This window comes from Bacillus rossius, chromosome 1 (assembly GCF_032445375.1).
Source record: "Bacillus rossius redtenbacheri isolate Brsri chromosome 1, Brsri_v3, whole genome shotgun sequence".
NCBI lineage: Eukaryota > Metazoa > Arthropoda > Insecta > Phasmatodea > Bacillidae > Bacillus > Bacillus rossius.
In genome coordinates, this window is record NC_086330.1 from 99,389,533 (window position 1) to 99,404,990 (window position 15,458).

General features: G+C 37.9%; 1 protein-coding gene across 2 annotated transcripts in view; it reads right to left on the minus strand.

The window, feature by feature from the left end:
* The window catches only part of LOC134540707 (receptor-interacting serine/threonine-protein kinase 4-like), a 43,629-nt gene extending 36,723 nt beyond the window's left edge, over nt 1-6,906 (minus strand). For both annotated transcript variants that reach the window (XM_063383604.1, XM_063383595.1), the window contains exon 1: nt 6,740-6,906. The gene's annotated coding sequence lies outside the window, so the exon portion shown is untranslated. The remainder of the gene's footprint in view (nt 1-6,739) is intronic.
* Nucleotides 6,907-15,458: the final 8,552 nt, after the last annotated feature.

Below are 15,458 nucleotides of genomic sequence, written 5' to 3' on the forward strand. Positions count from 1 at the left end.
TATTTTCTGTCGTACAGCACGACCTCTGCATGTCTTCATGTGTGAGTTTTCATATTATACTTTCTGGCAAACTGCTTATGACATTTCTCACAGCCAAACATTTTGCGATGAGGATTCTTAGATCATTCTCTCTTCTTGTGTCGTCGAGCTATACTGTTGTTTGAGAAAATCTTGTCACAGAAACGGCATCGATGCCTGATAGTTATTATCGAATCACCAGCCATTGAAGCCTTCATAGAGGGCGAAACGTCGTTCATCGTGGTTTCCTGTGCAGCTAGCACTGAAGTCATTAAGCTCTCTTATGCTGGTGGTACCACACCTGTTGAAGTCTCATCTAGAGTTGACATCGACTTTGCCAATGGGATCTGAGCCATCTTCATCGTAAGTAACCTAACTACTCCCCCTACACTTTCCCAATCCCTTTTCTTCCAGAGTTAAATCTGGTGGTGTCAGGAACAAAGACCCAGAATGTTAAAATTATTTCTCCGAGTGAGACTTCAAATTCCCATAAAGGCCAAGTTGGTACACATACTTTTAAAAGTGATAACTCTATTAAGATAATATTGCAGACTGGAACGGTTTTAAGGTCCAGGGATGACGAAAAATATAATAGGGTTTGAAATTTCCCATTGGTCGAACCTTGGACTGATATAGGTAGTCATTATTCTATATCTATTTAAAACTTGAACAATTCGACTTTGTTGGGTGTTGACCTTGTTTATTCGTGTAATGTACCGGGGGTAGGTGGCGGACTACAATCTCACCAAGAACTGGAGGAAACTGCGCAGCGGGCTGGGCGACGTGCTGGACCACTCCAGCCCGGCCTTCAGCCAGCTCATGGCCGTGTCGGAGAGCGAGGAGTACGCGCCCTGGCAGATCGGCTACGATGGTCACCGCGAGCTCACCGCGGTACTGGTGCACGCTGGCCGCGGCCTCAACATGGTGGACGGCTCCGGCGACAACCTGCTCCACGGGGCGGTCACCGGCGGACAGCTGCCCTTGGTCGAGGAGCTGCTGGACGCCGGGGCTGGCATAGAGTCGCGCAACTCCTGGGGGAACGCGCCCTTGCACCTCGCCTGCAAGTACCGGAGGCTCGAGGTGGCGCGGTACCTGTGGCGCCGCGGAGCTGACGTCGACGGCATCGACTACGACGAGCGCTGGGCGGGGCTGGCGCGTGCATATCTAGATCTCTCACGGTACACGTAGGCGGGAGCTAAGCACAGCGCTGACGGACTGTGACACATTGACGCCCTTAGAGGTGGCACGCCGTAAGGGCCACACCGATGTCGTGGAGTGCTAGTCGCAGTACCCGCACTGAACTTCATATATTCATCGTGGAATACCTGTCACAGTGACCACACTTCCTGCCAATGTAGAAGGATGGTTGTTGGAGTTATTGCTTTAGACTAAACAGCAACACCGTGAAATACGTGGTGAATTAATAACATTTGACACTGAGCAAGTGTACCTGTCACAGTACCCACAATATACTCTATGTTGATGTCGTGGAGGATTGGTCACAGTACGCAAATTACAATATGCTGACGTCGTTTGTACCTGTCTTAGTTTTAGCACTCAACTCCAGGCGAGAATTGTGAGGTACATGTCGCAGTACCCGATCTATACTTTATTCGAATGACATCCGGTACCTGTCGCAATACCCACACTATATGCCTATTCTATATTGACAGTGTAGAGTGTTGTCACAGTATTCGCACCAAACACTACTTTATCATCGTGTAGTTTTTTTCGCAGGACCTGTACTGGATTCCTCCTTTCCTCGACAAATTATTATAAAATGTATTTACTATAGTAACTTATAATTTTTTAGCAATATATACTTATTACATAAATATTTCGTTTTAAAAAAACCTTGAATCATATTTTATTATTTAAGAAGACATTTTTGCCTTAAATATATAGTCAAGAGACATTTATGTTTAATATGTAGTTTGAGAGTGAAAATAATCTATTAATATCTATTAATAGTCGAGTTGTAATGTTTTTAACAGGTCGCTGACTATCAAAATAATGCTTAACTTGGAATCCATGCTAATTTCCCTAAAACATTTAATTGAACATATTCAACACATTTTTTAATATTTTAACTCATCCATTCCTCATTCTGTTCAACAAAGATTTGAAAATGGACTTAAGTGTTTCTTACGCATTATTAATAAATTTATTTTCATATCAGCTAAGTATCTAAAGGTTTTCAATGAGTGTTTCATTAAATAAATTGTCCAAAACCAATATTTTAATAAATATGTTACAAATGTATATAATTTATTTAAATTATAGAATGTTTTACTTCATTTTTTCTTAAATATTTTTTTTTAATTTTGTTAGTTAAGATAACTTCCCTAAAAATAACATAATAAAAAAATTCAATGTAATATTTTTATTAGCAACTGTACGATTACTAAAATAAAATATGTGTGGCATACAATATGTTAGTTAGATATTTTTTATTATATACAGTAAAGAAAATTAGGTTGAATGTTACCAGTGAGACTAAAATATCCTCAAACACACCTTTGAACTAAAAGTGCCTCAATCCATTCAGGGCCTGCCCGTCCTCTTTACCCAACCACTTATTGTTTATAATGCTTTGATATGATTTCCTCTTAACCTGTGCTTTAGCATAGGTACTCCTCCCCCTTCCTTCTCATCATTCTCTCTTCCCAAAACTCCCCAGGGTCACCACCCCACTTGGGTGGTGTTGAAGAAGCACAGCAACAATGGCTTAAAAGGTAGGATCAGTTCCTGGGTAGTTTCAGAAACCTCTCTGTGACATGAAGGTATGAAATATTGGAAAATATGGTTTTAGTTAAAGGCATTTCATGTTGTTATTTAAATTAATCGTGAGGATGAAGGTGATATGATGATGTGATGGTCGTTAGCAAGAAAAGATAGCTGTCGTTACAGTTGTCCGTGGGACAATAGAAAATAAAATTAATGTGTTAATATTTGCTGCAATGAATTAACGCTCTCTCTCTTTCTCTCTTTCTCTCTCTTTCTCTCTCTCTGAACCCTTGTCAAATACTTGGGAGCCGTCATCAGGTGGCTGCCGGGACGTCAGAGATGGATGTGACATCAGAGCTCGGTCAGCGCCAGACACCACACTCTGAGCCCTTTGTCCCAGTAGTCCCTTTTCTTTACTAGTCATATATATGATGTATTGGTATGCATATGTATATTTTTATTTTTTAACATAAATATATATATTCCCAGCATATTTTTTTATAATTTTTATGCATATTTTAATATATTACAGATTATAAGAAATACTTCATTTTAGAAATAGTATTTTGGTTCGTGAGTTTCTGTTACCAAATATACTCTTATAATATTTTTATCATGTGTGATTCAAACAGAAAGAATCATTACTACTATGCCTTAAAACAACAGAGAAACACTACAATTCAAGACGATTTCCCTTCCCCTTAAGGCCTAGCGAAGCCTTCCTTCTCTTGTGACTGTAAGAGAGCATCCAGCATTCCACATAAAAATAAAAAATATATTTATTTACTCTAACAAAACATAACGTGACATCGGAACTACTTTCAACATGTTTATTGCATGAGATAAAGTAACTCTCACTGACGAAATATTTATATAGTCATTCGTGATGCGACATCTGTTCCTAAAAATCAGAACTTTTTTGAGCGCATTTTTTTCCAAATAAAAAAAATTAACTCGCTGATGGATTATTTAAATTGCCATTTAGGTATTCTTTGAAGTTTGAAGCTGAAGAACATTGTTTGTTGTAAATAAGAAAGTATTTAATATGGACCACTGAACGTCTAAATTTTGTTTAGTTAAATCAAGTTATACAACCGTCAAAAATATTTTCCCTGTCAAAAAAATTTCATTAATTAATTGGAGGTAGTAACACGTCAAAAAATGTATATGTGGAAAAAAAAATAGGTGTTACCCCCAATTATTTTAATGAAATATGTTCGCGACAGCGAAAAAACACATGGTGTTTGAAGAACTTCATTCAATTAAACTTAATCCAGATGCTCAGAATTTTATCTTAAATACTTAAGTATTTACACTAAAACTGGTGTTTAGGTCCAAATTCAAAAACAAATCCCAGCCCTGGTAAGCATTTTAAAACGTAAGTTTTATTGATATTTACAACTTTTATTTATCGTGATGAATCTGCCGGCAGAGATTGTCGATCCATTTCACTCTCAACCAGTATAGTGAAAAATCCTTAGTGATACCGTCCGTTTGCTAGGGCAATGTACGCAGTTGTAGAACTGCATTTTCATCTGGCAGATGAGAAACGTATGGTCTAACTGAACCTCTCGTTTGGGAAACAGACAAGCAATAGCCAGACGAAAAACAATCTCTGAGCGTTATAAGATTATTTCTCTGCGGGCCATCATGATTATCTGTGAGGGTCCAATTCAGTAAGCTCATAGAGCGCATTCCAGAAAATGTTTATTTAAGTTGCCAAAAAATAACTATAAAATAACGCAGATAATGAATGGTAACTTTTACTTCTACCGACACTATTGGCCTTGTTTTATCGGTGAAAAAAGTTACAGGAAGACCTCCGAAAATGTGGAATCGCAGATCTGCTGGGTCAACAAAAACGGAATTAGAATAACCGGGGTTAAAATTAAAACTCAGGTGTTGGGACACCTGATTTACAACAAATATAATAGCGTTTATTCAGTGGTGCGATTTCTCACTCCCCCTCCCAAAATTTAAAAACAGGCCTTTTTTTAAGTTTGTTTCTGTGGGTGTACCTACTAAACAAAATAATAAATTCAATATATACACTTTTAATAAAAAATTTAATTTCTCAAAAATATGCAGTAACCAAACCTCATTTTTTTTTACAACGGAAGAAGATGTGGTCGATGGATATAAATAAACATATCATAACATTTCTCAGAAAAAATATTATGCATAACCAAAATTGAAACCAAAATCCAGTGATACGACAAATAAGCCACATGTGAACACAGACTAATTACTGTGTTCGTCTATGTTGTCTTTATTATCACACATTGAGAAGTTTTATTGTTATTAGTATAAAATACAAGTATTTTATACTTGTTTTGACTCGGTTGTGTTGGTTTTTTCTTTGCCAACTAAATTCTTTTTGCTTAATTTTCTAGTATTTTCACTCATACTTTTAAACAACAGTGTATTATGTGTTGCATCGTGACAATTTTTTTACATATTTATGTTTCAAGTTTCTCTCCTACATGCAAATGCTAAATTAGGCTAACGTAAATAATAAATTACATAGTTTAAAATAAAATCTTAAAGTCTTGTTTTTTCTAATAAAGAGAGCAAAAATTTTACTGATTCGTCTTTGCTAGCTGCATGCTACATATAAAACTGTGTAACCTACTGCAAATCTATAACAATTGACAGCATATAACTATTGAAGCTGTTTTGAAATCGTCCATTTATGAAGAAATTCTAGCACGCCTTTTTTATATGTAGTCAAGTGTCGCTGTTTGGCGATAGTAAGATATTGCAACCTGCAGACTGCAGTCAACTTGCAGGACGATTCTCGTGCGTGAAGTGAGTGCAGATATTTAGTCTGTCAGTCGGCACTCATATGCATACTTTCCTGTATCTTTAATCATTTTTCTCACATTGCACACGACTGTCGACTGCTCTGATATATATATGGTAAACTTCCTTACATATAAAAGTATAGACTGGCATAGTTGCATATCGAAACCTAGCCTCAACCACTGATTGTATAAGTTAAAAATTATTTTAAAAACAATACTTCCTTACAAAATTTAGTTAGCCTGATGATTTTTTTTTTCAAAATTTAACTTTTATAAGTGTGAAACTGTGATAATTTTGTTTTGTTTAATAAAAAAATCGTTTCTCCAAAACAAAGTAGCAGAAAGTATGATATTATGTATGAATAATTAACATAAAATACCCACCAACACTTTTATCCCACTTTCTGAAATTTAACCCCTGAGAGGGTGATAAAAGGCTTAAGTATGGTTTTATAATAAAAAAGTCATATGTCCAAAGAAAATCAAGTTAGAGATTAGGGCTTACGAAAACCATATTATTGTTACATTAACAGTTTTATTACAGCTGTAGCCATTCCAAAAAAAAATTAGAGCTAGTCTTTCAGTACTCGCCAAAGATATGTAACATCTAAACTCGGCAACGAGTAAATTCATGTGTTTTCATGTTGCAAATACAATTATAATACGAAATTTTGAAGCGAAATTTAACGTCGAATTCTTTAAAATATTTCCAAGCGTGATAAATATATTGTGTTTTCATTTCTTGACGCGATTCACTCGTAGTTTCCGCACCCACCGCTACGTCGACTACTGAATTGTTCAATTTTCAGATACAAATATTAAACTACATAAAGAAACAGCTCCGATGAAAGCAATAATGACTGGACTTGGACCAGATTTTATAAAAATAATTTTATTAAAAAAAACTGTCCATTCTTGTTAAAAAAAATACACTAAACAGTTAACACTATAAAGTTTTCCTTTGGCTTCGTGCAATTGGTTCGTACCATCCGCCACAAATGGCATAGCCGTGTTTAAACATTTCCGTTCCATGCTACTTCCGTTCCATTCAAGAAATCACTCCTACGAATTGCTGTATACTGAGCTAAGAAGTTACACATAAATATAAACGTGGATTGTGTTCTTTCGGATGCTATTCCTCGCCCTTAAAATCAGTGGACAATTTGCTAGCGTTGTGAGTTCAGACTTACTTGTCACGGATCCCGGGAGGCAAGGCGTCCACACTCACTGGAAGGGGTTCTCGGAGACACTGGAGGAAAACCGCCAGCCCGCGCGCTCATATAGACGCGGTGGCCACGAGGAAATGCGGTGCACCGCAAGATCGGGAATTACCCACCGAGGAGATGGCTGCGGTGTGGCCGACGAGAGGAAAAAAAAAAAAGGAACGACGTAAAAACCGGTCGTCCTCAAGATGCGAGGCCACGCAAGACAGGTCTCTGGCCACACGTCAACGTTGCCTTCGCCCACGTTGCACTAAAACCGCTGGGAACGGTTCCGTTATCCCCTCGCAAAGGTGGATCAACTGTATTATAATCATCGTAAAATACCTCTTGGTTCGGAGATGCTTGGTCTATACGCATAACATTGAAAAATACCTGGTTGGAACTTATTCCAAATATCGAAAAATTAGACTTCCATGGTAGGCACACAGACAACGTATTTATTTCATCGGTCAGGTATCTTGTATAAAATCGTTTTTCGTAGAATGAATGGTTAATAAACTCCACGAAAGGTAATGGGAAACAGAATTTAAAATTTATTTTAGTATTAGTTACTCTTATCACTTGTTGAGAAACAAACCAAGGTCGGAAATCTATCACGTCAATCATTATTTGAATAAGTGTTTTTTTTTTGTTTTTTTTTTGTGAATTTTGGAATTTTTTCCGAATTTCAGGTCAATAAATATAAATGTCAAGACGGTGGCCATATCGGCTTATAGGAGTCTGGTATACTATGAACTTAAGCTGCGTTTCGGATTTTGAACATGATTTATTAAATAAGTGTTTTTGACTGAAATAACTTTTTTTGCATTGATCAAGTTCCGAACCAATGACAAATATCGATCGAATCAATCATTATATAAATGAGTGATATTTTTCGATGAATTTTGGAATGTTTCCCGAATTTCTAGCTAATTAATTACGAATTTCCAAGATGGTAGTAGATTAATTTAAGCTTATATTAAAACTTTCCACTATATTTATTTAAATTAATTTTTTTATTTAAAATTAAAATGTTTTGCATCGATCAAGTACTGAACCAAGGATAGGAACCGATCTAATCTATCAGTATATTAATTGCATAATCTTTAATTTGTGGAATTGTTTCTGAATGTTTAGGTTAATTATTACTAATTTCCAAGATGGCGGTCAAATGTCAATATCGTGGTTGCCACAGTAACAATAAATGAGTCTTGCACTCTAGCGGGTAAAATTCAAACTAAAATGGTGGTAACACACTCTAGCAGATGATGTGTGTACCAAGTGACCCTAGGGCTCCAAGTAAGAAGTATTGAAAACAAGATGATGGCAGCACTCTCTAGCAGATACCGTGTGTACTAAGTGGCACTAGCGCTCCTGGTAGCGAGTACTGAAAAAAATACACCGCTTCTGTCTCGAACAAGCGATACTATTATTTCTTCAAATTAAAAAAAAAAGTACATATTTGAATATGTGTTTTAATTTTTATACCTTATTTAATTCTCAGTCGGGTAAATGTCTCGATGGCCGAGTGGTTAAAGGTGTATTTTCTCAACCTAGAGATCAGAGCTGCGTTCGTTCGAATCACAGTACTCCCAATGTATTTTTCATAAAACATTACATTTAATATGTCGATAAGGACCATAATAGCTATGGTAGGTAATGGAACATCGACCTTATGTGATGAGAGAGATGCTGGAACTCTATAGCAGTTAATAGAGCGAACAAAGATGTCGGAATCCAAGATGGCTGCCTCCAGCAGAACAAAAAACAATATGGCAAACATGACATCATCCAAGTTAGCGGTCTCCAGCGGACGAAAACAAAATGGCTGACATGATGTAAGAATCGAAAAAAGGGACTGTGATGTCACATCCGTGATGGCGGACATGATTTCAGAATTCAAAATGGTGGCTATAATAAAAATTGCAATGGTGATATAATTCATAATGTTGGAAAGTTATAGAAAACAAAATCGCGGAATCATAGATAGTGGATCCAAGATGGCCGCCGGGGTCAAGGTCATAGGTCAAGGTCAAAGTTTTAAGATCAAAAACCTCCAAAATAGCCGCCGTTACATCACAATCACAGCTTGAGCTCCGGTCAAGTTCCACACCTGCAGCATGGCGCAATAGGAACTATTAAATACTACTCACTTAAATATAATACTAAATGTCAACGCAGAATTATTCAAAATAATTCTGAGCGCCATAAATATAACCGAATTTGGTTTTTAATTACATTTCTGGACGCAAATCACACATAGTTTTCGCACATGACGCTAAGATTCGCTGACAGAACAGCTACGTTGACTATCGGATAATTCGATTTGCAGAGTAAAAGTTTAAACTATATAATGAAATGGCTCCGATTAAAGCGAAAAAAAAATACTTTTAAAAATAAAAAACCAGGCTTCAGGCCTGATTTCCGGCAAGGAATTTATTAAAATACTGGCCATCTTGAAAATAATAATCACTAAACTGTTAATAATATAAGGTTTCTCTTTGTCTTTATGAACATTGGTTCGCTCCATCCGCCACATATGGCAGCATCATGTTTACACATTTCCGTCCCATGCGACTTCCTTTAATTCACGTAGTTTCTCCCACCAAATGCCGTATCCCGAGAGTTAAATGTTACACATCAAGAACCCCTACCTCAAGCGTACAGGTGTTGTCCTGAAACGTGTCCTCACTCTGACAAAACTTGGCTACTTACATGCATGCCGGAGGAGTGTCATAACTGTGAAGGGGCTGACGCTGGCGTAGCGGGAAATGGGGGCTCACCAGTTGAAAAATTATCCTATTAATGTCATGCTTGGCTAACCGCTAGCACTCCGTTCTAAGTTGGTTAACACTGGAAATTCAAAGAAGAGGGTTTTCTCAGTATAAATGTCACTAAACGGTAATACGAGATGTCTTGCGATAGGCGGCCTAGACAAACTTCAAACAGGACCAGAAAATAAACAACTAGTATGGTACCTGACTTCGCACTGAATGATACAGATTTGTAAGCACTATAAAATCTGACATTTAGTTAAATTTCAAGTTCCAACAAAAATTTTATGTTTAACGCCTTAGCTCTCGGTATACTGCATTTGGAAAGAGTAATGTCCCAATATTCGCAACTCTTGTGATAATTATTATTGACGCGGGAGCCAGTGCGCCGCGCTATTAGTCCATCCGCCTCACAGCGGCGTCCTGAGGGAGAGGGAGATCCAGGCGCTGGCCCTGTATCTCTATTCACTGACGGCTAACTTCTTCTGAGAAGACATCGAGAAGCTTGTGTCACGATATGACAAATGTCTCAATCATTTTGGCGATTATGAACAAAAATATGTAAGACCTTGCAGTTCATTGGATGATAAAATTATGTTAAGTAAATTTGTCTAATTTATAGCCCATCGGATGTTGAAAAAAATCCCTCGTATATAAAACATATATGTCATATTCTAAGTACATGTTATTTTGTTATTATTTAACGATTTAATCGTCTAAATACAAGAAATTATTCGTTTTAGTCCTTTTACTACAGTTACAGTTACAAATTTTGCTATATTTAAAATATTTTTTTAATAAAATTTAGTGTCTTATGTTATGAATAATGTAGCACTAAAATAATTTTTAAAGTAGCTCTAGTAGTTTTCGTGTCTACTTGTTACAAACAAAAAATGCGTCCTTTCTCCACTCCTTTTTTTTTTAATGTAATATTACCATAGATTGGCGGTTTTGTTGTAATACTGTATCACAATGTTCCCAAACTTTACGTTCTGGAAGATTCCATTGTCTGAGTGCTGAAGGAGTAAAGCTAATATTTTATGTATAGGCCTCGAGATCTTAACTGCAAATTGACTTCAGTCTATATTTTACGCAGGTGATTTTTCTTTACGTTCCTCCCGTATTGACAGTCGGTGAACTGCCGTCGCAATCGAGTTCACCATCCACGTCCGTGTGTTCACGTGCCACGTCCGTGTGTTCACGTGCCACGCACGATTTCCCCACTAATTGAAAATGTTCCGAAAGGAGAAACGCCTGCAAGCCTGCCTCCGGCGCTTCGCGCAAGTTTCCGAGCCCCCGCCCACCGAAGCTATACAGCCGGTTGAGGGCTAGGGGCGGAAGTGGGCGGGGATGGCTGGGTTGTGTCGAGGGCGTGGGGAAGCAGGGGGGTTGGGAAATGAGGTTGTCGTTTCATTCGGCAGGCACGAGGCTTTGGTTGCTCTTCTTCTGATCCAAGATGCCAAACTCGTTTGTGAATCTGCGCGTTCTCCGGCGAGACACGCAGAACGACGTGGTTAACATTCGAGCTTTCCGACTACAGGCTGCTCGGCGAGGGGTGGCATTCGGAAACTTTTCGAAACACTCGAAACACAATACCACCCGCGCACAGTAGTGTTTCGGCAAGGTTGCCCACACAGAGGTTAGGGGACGGAAAGTTAACACGCAATAACTACAAAACTTCTCTCTCATTGAGAGAGAGGTTTGTACAAGGAAAAAATTCCGTCGCTGTTTGTCAAGTAAAAAAAATCAAGGATGCAAAATAATAAATAAAAATGAAAATATAAACCCTCATACACCAAGCCTAAATTGCTGATATCAAACAGATGGGCAAAACGATGGAACTAAACAAGTATTATAGACAACACAATGACTACAGCACAGACGAACTTTGTGCCTGATGACGTCGCAACTGTTTTGTCATAGGAAATCTACTGCATTCGTCGGTGCTGTAGTTGTTGTGTTGTACATAATACCTGTTTATTTTCATCGTTGTGTTCGTATTTTTGCAGCGTTGTCCAGGTTCTTTTTAGAACGTTAGTCCACTGTGTTCGTCTGTGCTGTTAATTTTTCATGACTAAATTTCTTACACAGAATTCTTGTGCTGTCTGATATTTAAAGTTTTACATTGATCGTCTGTGCTGTCGGCATTGTGTTGTCCACAATACCTGTTCAGTTTCATCGGCGGGTCCATCTGTTCGACATCAGCTGATTTAGTCTTGTTCTCTGAGGAGTTATGTTTTCATTTTGACGTGACAACGTCTAATAAATCGATGAACGCCGGCTGCACGCACGAAAAAGTGTTCCGTTACGCACATTTTCCCACTACGATGTGTCCCGTTACGCTCATTGTCTTCCGCGGAAACCGGGCACTCGTTAATACATATTTTCCTTTGTTTATCGCGAATGGCGTTATTATTAATGAATTATAAATAAAATGTTGTGCCCGGGGCCACAATTGCATACCATTTAGAGCACTGGAAGACATAAAAACGTAAAATATTCTCGACGAATTTTAATCTCGGCCCCAGCGCACCACGAGCGTCTGGGTTGGAGATTAAAGCCGAAATTATTTCTTAAACTTACTTATACTTTTTTATTAACTGCAAGGGCATTTTTATTAAATTCTACGTTTAATTTCACGACGAACAAACTTCGTCGTTAAATGTGTAATTGCGAAAAAGCGTAAAACATCCTCGACGATCTTGAAGTTAGTATAAACATGGCGGCCGACTAGCAGCCGACAATATATTTTTAATTTCCCGCCTACCACTATAAGAAATAAACATGGCGGACTACATGCGTTTTTAAAACTTCCAGAACACAAAACAAAAATTTTATAAGCACATACACAACATCTTAAACTATTATTTGCAATATGGCCTCGTGGCCGTGCGGTTAGCATCGCTGACTTTTATTCCAAAGGTTGACGGATCGAAACCCCGCCGCCGCGATACCACCCATTTTTCTCCCATTTTTGTACTTGTAAAAAGAAATACGGCGCGCGCGACACTACAAAAGTAATAAACATATTTGAATTAATGAGTGCAAATAAAAGCAAATTTATAAATTAAATAGTAGATTTCATTTCACTCCTTCTTTGTATCCATACAAAATAGTGATAATTCAATAAAAAGATTCAATTTTATTCATAAAAGTATGCAGAGGTATAATTTACCATACAAAAGATAGAAAAATTAAAAAAAAAAATCCTTCCTCAAAGAATACCATATTTTTAATGCCTAAATGGTTTGGTTGCAAAAACATATTACGGCTCAGTCTCAGGCCGAATTGGATATTACATTTTCTGCTGGATCAATCATTTCATCAATGTTTTTTTATGACGTTGTCACGTTAAACTATCGTCCGTAAACCGACTTTACAGACAACCAATTTTTTTTAAAATCTATATTGCCTTCTTGAGTTTTTCCCAATACAAACAGTGCAAAAACTGCAATGGCATATGTCCAAAAAATGGTATTAAATCAAAATTCCCCGTTGAATGAATCATTTAAAGAACGAGCAGCGGGCATCAAACAATCGAGTATGAGTATCGATTTCCACCGAACTAAAAAAAAAGCCGTCGGCATGAGATAACTAATTAAATTACTTCCCTGAAGAGAAAGGAGAGGTACACTTGGGAATCTGGCCGGGAAATCAGAGGGAAAAGGTCGTTTAATCGTGCACATCATGCGGCACGAACTTTGTTCCGCAAGCTTGGGCAAAGCGCATCATTTCTGTCTGTATGTTGCATATTTCGGTTTCCTTACCAGTCTTTAACATCAACCACACTAGTAGTTTGCCGACACAATTACAAATTCACTCTTTCCGAATAGTAAGGATGAAGACTAAACTAAAGGATCCTTTAATTTCAAGGATGCATTCACTGAGAGAATAGCCGTGAAATAATTCGATTTATTTAGACGCTAACAAAACCTGCTGTATCAACATTGAAATACTTTTTTAGCCGACATTCTTTTTTGTGTTTGCAAATTGACCATGCTAAATTTTTGGCAATTTAAATTTTAAAATTTTTAAGTTAATAATTTGACACAAATATATCAAACCAAAAGACAGTAGACAAAATTACATTTTAACTTAACGATATAAAATGTCATATGGATGCGTGAATTGACGCGAAAGATTCTGTAAGGATGCTTGCAACTACTTGGAAAGTCAACCAAAATGTCTACCATTCTTGAATATGCACTCTTCAATGGTCCTTTAAGCTAAGTCCTTAAAGGAGCTGTTCGTAAACAACCAAAGTGTATTTCGTTTGAGTGTGAATCTTCCGCAGTCAAGAAAGTTCCTCAGCAACTAAACAAATTTGAGTAAGATAGGTTCTACCTTCTTATCTTATGTTTTTCCTAAGCCGTGCCTTGTGTTATAAAAACTTGAATAAAAATATATTAATTGGATATTGAAAATGTATGAATCACTTTCTCTATCGTTGCCAAAATCTACTCAGAAGCCAGGAACTGGGTTCCTAAATTGTTGACCAAAGCGTTATATTCAGTTTGCAGGTTTTCGTGTCTGCCGTACCAAACCAACACATTTTAAGATATATACTCAAAAAACTGAAAATAAACATAAAATAGCAAATTTCCCACTCAAATTCCTGAACTAATGCATTTTCACTCAAACATAACTAATGAAACAATGCTAAGATAATCATTTGAAATAAAGTTCACTGGAATTACTTCTTGCTCTATTCGCAAACAAATACGATGCAAGAATCAAATTTACCCCTTCAGTCCATTCGTTCACTTTAGTGTACGATTCATAACCCAATGATAAATTGAGTTTATATACAACTTTAATTTGTGGGTCATGGTTAGGGGAATGTATTTTTTAGCGAAAATAAATATGTTTGCTCACTAGACTAAAGTACGATATGCCCGCACTAGCGATTGTTTCCTTGTAATTGCCGGCCGTCTGCATGAGAAGCCGGCCATTCAGGACGCTTTTGTTTCCACACTGGATGGCCATGATTGGTGCGCTGAAGGTATACGCGTACATGAGATAAACCCAGCCAACCACGAAACGCAGACAATGCTACAAAGTTTAAACACCAAGCTGATCTGGAGATCTTTTCGAGAATAAGGCGTGTACCTTGTCATGGTGTACATTCTAATCGACATCATAATTATTATCACCTAAGATATTAAATTTTATTATAATGACTTTTCATATTTTCATATCAGTGTTTAAAATAAACAATTTAATATCTTTCTATTTTTATTTTATGAAAAATAAAAACGTTGCTTGTTTCAGATACAAAATATTAATATTTAACATTGAGAAATGATATACATAGTGTGGCGGAAAGGATTAAATTAAACACGAATTACTTCGCTATCATTTTTTACCGCAGTATCACTTCTGAGTCAGGAAACTGCAAGTCGGTTCCTCGGAATGACTGCAGGCAGTTAAGAAAGGAAATTCCCGTCTCCGCTCCGACTGCTTGTATCTCACGACCCTGCAGGGGAGGAGCGCCGGGCGCCTTTGATTTATGCTTCCCGTTGCGCGCGTGGTGCATCGCCCGGAGTATACCCTGCAGGCGCAGCGCGACCCACGAGCTCCCGAATAGATCACCCTGGGGAATTTTTTTTAATCTGCATAAATTTAAAATATAAAAAAAGAATACAAGCTTGATTACTTTTTTTTCCCCTCCTGGAGGTCCTATTCCTTCCGGCGACTGGTCGAGAGGCCTCCCCTGAACACTCGACGCGCCTGGCGGATATGCAAACACCCTCGCGTGGCGACTTGGAGGGGCGCATGAGCTCGGGCCAGGCGACCGCTCGATAAGTCGATAAGCTGGCGGCAAGCCTGTTCGGAAAACTTGCGTGGCGCGCGTTGCGTGACGTCACTTGGCATGCAGAAGGGAGGACGTGATGCCTCGGTGCCTCACTAGCCCGTTCGGATCAAGAGTTTTG